Source organism: Salvelinus sp. IW2-2015, linkage group LG14 (genome assembly GCF_002910315.2).
Source record: "Salvelinus sp. IW2-2015 linkage group LG14, ASM291031v2, whole genome shotgun sequence".
NCBI lineage: Eukaryota > Metazoa > Chordata > Actinopteri > Salmoniformes > Salmonidae > Salvelinus > Salvelinus sp. IW2-2015.
The window spans coordinates 21525782-21532475 of record NC_036854.1 but is presented as its reverse complement, the minus strand read 5'-3'; the positions used below and the strand labels follow the sequence as shown (position 1 = coordinate 21532475).

The following is a 6694-nucleotide window of genomic DNA, read 5'->3' as shown; positions in this document are numbered from 1 at the left end:
AATGTAAAGTTTGGCCAAGGCTGTTTTTATGTACGGTACACATAGACTGCTACGAGACGACAAAGATGATAGGCAACAAGGTCGTAGGCATGTTTTGAGTAGCAAGAAGCTGGGAGTGAAGTTTTTAGCGAATCAGAATGTCAGACCACAATGCATGCCGCAAAAAAAAAAAAGAAATAAAATGGCGATTATGAAAAATCCGCGAAAGCGAAATCCCGGATGAAGTGAAAGCCGCGAAGTGGGCGAGGGATCAACTGTACCTCCCTACGATTCTGGATATACCTCCTACATTGCTGATATATCCTCCTACAAGTTGCTGATATACCTCCTACATTCTGATATATCCTCCGTACATTTCTGAATACCTCTAGACATTCTGATGATACCTCGCTACGAGTTCTGATATAGCCTCCTATATTATCTGATGATACCTTCTACATTCTGAAATGATACCCCTACATTCTGAATACCTCGCTAGCATTATGATAATACCTCCACATTGTGATATGCTCATAGCATGTCTGATATAGCCTCTCTACATCTTGATATACCTCCTACATTCTGATGATACCTCGCTACAGTTCTATATTACCTCCTACATTTCTGGATATTTCTCTCTGACATTATGATATACCTCCTACATGTTTGTATATACCTCCTACAGTGCTGATATAACCCTCTCTAAACATTCTTATATATTCCTCCTAGCAGTTTGAATGATACCTCGCTGAGACAATTCTGAGTGATAACTCTTACAGTTGTATTATAGCCCCTACAGTTGTATTAGGTACCTCCTACATTCTTTTGATAGCCTCGCTACATGTATGAATATACCTCGCTACAATGTCTGTATATAGAACTTCTACAGTTCTGATATGCCTGGTCCGTAAGCATTCTGAATAATAGCCTCCTACAGTTTATTGATATACCTCCTAAGTACTGAATAATACCTCCAACAATTCCTGATGATAGGCCTCGGCTAACAGTTCTGAAGTAGTACCTCCTAGCATTCTGAATATACCTTCTAGCCGATTGCTGATCATACCTCAACCTACATTCTGAATGTTTACTACCTCCTGACAGTTCTGATATAGGCCTCCTAGAGTTCCCTAAAAATACCTGTCCTACATGGTCTGGGATAGTACCCGTCCTACATTTCTGATGTAACCTCTAAAATTCTGTATATTAGCCGTCCTTACAATTCTGATATATTCCTGCCTACGATTCTGAAGTAATACTCTCTTGAACATTCTGGATAAATACCCGGTCCTACATTATGATATAACCGTCTGGACATTTATGATATATCTATGAATTAATGATATACGCTCCTATCATTGTGATAGTGTCTCCTACTTCTGATATACCGTCCTTACATTTCTGATATAGCTCTGACATTGATGATGATACCTCCTACATTCTGATATAGCCTTCTACTTCTACATTCTGATTACCTCTGACAATTAATGAATATACCGTCCTACTATTGTGATAGATTGCCTCCTACAGTTCTGATAATATTCGCGTCATGACATTCCTTGAATAATACCGTCCTACATCTGATATACGCTGCCTACAGTTCCTGATATACCGTCCTACATTAGTGATAGTACCTCCTACATTATGAATATACTCCTAACATTCGGTATATAGCCTCCTCATTTTCTGATAATACCTCCTACATTCTTATAGTACCTCCTACATTCTGATATACCTCTGTACATTGTATTAGTAGGACCTTCTCTACATTGTAGTTAGTACCTCCTAACATTCTTTTTATAGCCTCCGTACATTCTGATATACCTCCTACATTCTGCATATAGCCTCTACATCTGATAGTACCGTGTCTAGCATTCGTGATATACAGTAATCCCTCGGTTATCCGGCGGGGGTTACGTTTCCGAAAATGACCCGGCGATAGAAGTGAAAGTCCGCGGGAGAGTAAGATTGTTTTTTTTTTTACAATTAGCAACTATTAGCAGTGTATTACAAATACAGTGACTCACTTAGGCCGTTTTCGTCGACGAATTGATGGGTTTTAGGGAGGAATGTTCGAAGATGAGACAGAGATAATTTGGCCAACTTAATGTAAATTTGCCTGAAAAGCGCTGTTGTTGGATTTGTAGGCGTACACATGAACTGCAAGCGAGGAACGAGCAAAATGATAGCACTAAATTCGTAAGCGCATGTTTTGAGTAACAAGAAGCGGGAGTGGAGTTGTTAGCGAATCAGAAAGTGCAGAGGGGCACAATGCAGTACCAAAAAAAAAGAAAAAGATGGTCCATTAGTGAAAGATCCCGCGAGGAATGAGTCGGAATCCGGATAGAAGGTGATAGCCCGCGAAGGTGGCGAGGGGATCAGCTGTACCTCGCTACATTCCTGATATATTCCTCCTACATTCTGAGTATACCTCCTACATTTGCTGATATATCCTCGTAAATCATTCTGATATACCTCCGTAACAATTCTGAATATGATCCTCCTACATTCTGAATATAGCCTCCTACATCTGAAATATACCTCCTGATATCTGATATACTTCTACATTCCTGATATTTAAGACCTGCTAACATTCTGGGAATATGCCTACATTTGATATACCGTGCCTACATTGCTGATAGGTGCCGTCCTACATCTGATATAGACCTCCTACATTCTGATATACCGTCCTACATTGTCGTGATGATAGCCTCCTACAGATTCCTGATATAAACCTCTTACAATTCTGTTTGATATACCTCTACATTCTTATATATCCTCCTATCATTCTGGATGATACCTGTTGGTACATTCTGATATAGGCCTCGCTACAGGTTCTGAAATACATCCTAGCATTCTGATATACCTCTCTACAGATTCTGATATACCTCCTACATTCTATTAGTACTTCCTACATTCTGGAATATACTGGTCCTACATTCTGGATGATACCTTCTCTGACATTCTGAGGTATACCGTCCGACCTTTCTGATATACCTCCGACGAGTTCTTGATATACCTCTACAATTCTGATAATACCTCCTACAGTTCTGATATACCCTCCTTCAGTTCTGATAGTAAGTCCTTCTACATTCCCTGATATAGCCTCCTACATCGTGGTGTAGCCTCCTACATTCTGATATAAGCCTCGTAACATTATTGAGTATACTCCTATATTCTGGATAGTAGCATCGCTGACATCTGGATATACCTCCTACATTCTGAATTTACTCCTACAGTTCTGATTAGTACCTACAGCATTCTGATATACCATCCTACATTCTGATATGACCTCTTAATTGGATTATACCTGCCGACATTCTTATTATAGCACTCCTACAGTTGCTGATTAATACCTCGGCTACATTCTTGAATATACCTCCTACGATTCTGATATATCCTCCTACATGTTCTGATATACCTTCTTACATTCTGATATACCTCCTAGCATCTGATATTACCCCTACAGTTGTATTATATCCGTCCTGACGTTTTTTATACCATTCCTGACATTCTGATATACATCGCTACGATTCTGGATATAACCTCCTAAATTCCTGATTGTAGCCTCCTAACAGTTCTAGATATAGCCTTACTAACAGTTCTGGAATATTACCTCCTACAGGTTGTGATATAGCCTCCTACAGTTCTGATAAAGCCTCCTACATTCTGATATAGCCTCCTAACCGATTTGATATAGCCGCTAGCTGACATTTGCTTATATACCCTCCTACATCTGTATAGTAGCCTGCGGCTATATTCTGAATATAACCTCCGTAAATTCTGATATACCGTGCCTATAGTTCTGATATATCCTCCTACAGATTCTGATATACACTCTTATATTCTGATATACCCTCCTACATTCTGAATATAGACTCCTACATTCTGATATAACCTCCTAACATTCTGATAGACCTCCTGACATTCTGATATACCTCCTACAGGTTCTTGATACACCTCCTACAGTTCTGGATTTATCCTTTCTATCAGTCTGATATACCGTCCTACATTCTTATATACCTCCTACATTCTGATATACCTTTGTGACATTCTGATTTAGCCTCCTACAATTCTGATATATCCCTCTGACGATTCTGATAGTAGCCTCGACCATGTCTGATAATAACGCTCCGTAGCATTGGTAGTATAGAGTTTTCCTCCGGACATTGCTAGGTTATAGAGCTCCTAAGCATTCTGATTGATACCGTCCTAATCTGAAATATACCTCCTATATTGCTGTATTATACCTCCGTACATTCTGATATATCCTCTGCTATATTCTTATAGTACCTCGCTACATTGCTGATAATACCTCCTACATCTGATTAGGTACCATCCGTACAATTCTGAATATAACCTGCGTCTATCATTCTGAGTATAAACCTCCTAAACATGGCTTATAACCTCTTAACATTCGATATAGCCTCCTACAGTTTTGATATACCTCTACATTGCTGATATACCTTCTCAATTTCTTATATACTCCTACAGGATTGCTGATTTACGCTCGCTACCTTCCTGATATACTTCCTAGCATTTCTGGATATACCTCACTACATTCTGGATAATACCTGCCTAGCATTCTGATATACCGTCCACATTCTGATAGTACCGTCGGCTAGCATTCAATTATGACTGTCCTACATTCTGATATACGCTCCTAACATTCTGATAAATACCTCACTACATTCTGATATGACCTCCAACTTCTGATATACCTCCTAGCATTCTGATAGTACAGTCTATCATTCGTGAATATACCTGTCCTAATTCTGATTATACCTCAGCAGTCGTTGATATACTGTTCCTACATTCTGAGTATAGCCCTCCTACATTCTGGATAATACTCCTAACGATGTCTGATATACCGTCCCATACATTCTGAATGGATATCTGCCTATATTCTGATATAACCTCCTACAGTTCTGATATATCCTCCTACATTCTGATGGATAACCTCCTACCATTCTTATGATACGCTCCTAACATTCTGTATATACGCTCCTACAATTCTGATATACCGTCCTACATTTCGCCTGGATATACGTTCTACATTCTTAATATACCTCCTACATTCTGGATATACCTTAGTACATTCTGATATACGCTTCCTAATTCTGATTTACCTCCTACAATTGAATATACCTCCTCATTGCCTGATATAGCCTCCTACATTCTGAGTATACCTCTTAGCATTGTATTATTACCTGCCGACCATTGCTATTAATAAACTCCTACATCTGAATAGTACCCTGCTACATTCTGAATATAGCCTCCTACATTTCTGATAACCTCTAGCATTCTGATGATAGCCTTCCTTACATTCCTGATAATACCTCCTACATTGTGATGATACTCCTACATTGTATTATGACCGTCATAACATTATTTTATACTCCTACAGTTGATATACCTCCTACATTCTGATATACCCTCCTGAACATTCTGATGATACTCTACTTCTGATTACCTTCCTACATTCTGATATACCGTCCTACATTCTGATATACCTCATACAATTCTGATAAACCTCCTACATTCTGATATAGACCTCCTTCATTCTGATTATACCTCCTAACATTCTGATATACTCCTAAGCATTCCTGATACATACCTCCTACATTCTGATATACCTTCTACATTGTATTTACCTCGGACATTCTATTATAAGCTGCCTACATTCTGAATATAGCCTCCTACATTCTGATATACCTTCTACATTCTGATATACCTTCCTACATTCCTTTTTGAATTTTTACCTTTCCCTTACATTCTGATAATAGCCTCCTATGTTCTGAAAAAATTTTGTAAACCTTCGCATACATTCTGATATACCTCCTACATTCATGATACCTCCTACATTCTGATATACTCTCTTGTTTATTATACCGCGTTTATCACGTCCTACTTCTGTTACCCTAGTCATGTCTGGATAACCTCTTACATTCTTATATAGCCGTCCTCCTACATTCTGAATATACCTCCTAGATTCTGATAATACCTCTACATTCGATATAACCTTCTCATTCTTATAATAACCTCCTACATTCTGATATAGCCTTGTACAGATTCTGATATACCTCCTACATTCTGATAATACCTCCTACATTCTGATATATTCCTAGCATTCTGATGTTAAGCCTCCTACACTGAGTATCCTCCTACACATTCCTGATATCTTCGCTACAGTTCTGATATAAGTACCTTCCTACAGTTGTATTATACCGTCGGACAATTGCCGTGTTCAGGGTTATACTCCTACATTCTGAATTATACCCCTAATTCTGTGTATATACCTCTACGTTCTGATATACCTCCTACATTCTGATTATATCCTCCTACAATTCGGTGATTTCCACTGGCGTCGCTACATTCTGATATAAGACTCCGTAATCTTCTATTAGACTGTCCTACATTCTATTGATACATTCTAAAATACATTCTGAATACTCTCCATACATTCCTGATATATTATCCTATACTAACCCCCTGTTATACCTCCATTATTCTATACTAACCCCCTGTTATACCTCCATTATCCTATACTAACCCCCTGTTATACCTCCTACATTTTATTATACCTCCATTATTCTATACTATCACCCCTGTTAAACCTCCATCATTCTATACTAACCCCCTATTATACCGCCATTATTCTATACTAACCCACCTATTATACATACCACATTCTATTATACCTCCATTATTCTAT

General features: G+C 38.5%; 1 long non-coding RNA gene across 2 annotated transcripts in view; it reads right to left on the bottom strand.

Moving 5' to 3' along the window:
• Window positions 1-6458: 6458 nt before the first annotated feature.
• LOC111972621 (uncharacterized) overlaps window positions 6459-6694 on the bottom strand; it is a 9117-nt gene continuing 8881 nt past the window's right edge. For both annotated transcript variants that reach the window (XR_002878493.2, XR_011480884.1), the window contains one exon: window positions 6459-6680. This is a non-coding gene — a long non-coding RNA (uncharacterized lncRNA). The remainder of the gene's footprint in view (window positions 6681-6694) is intronic.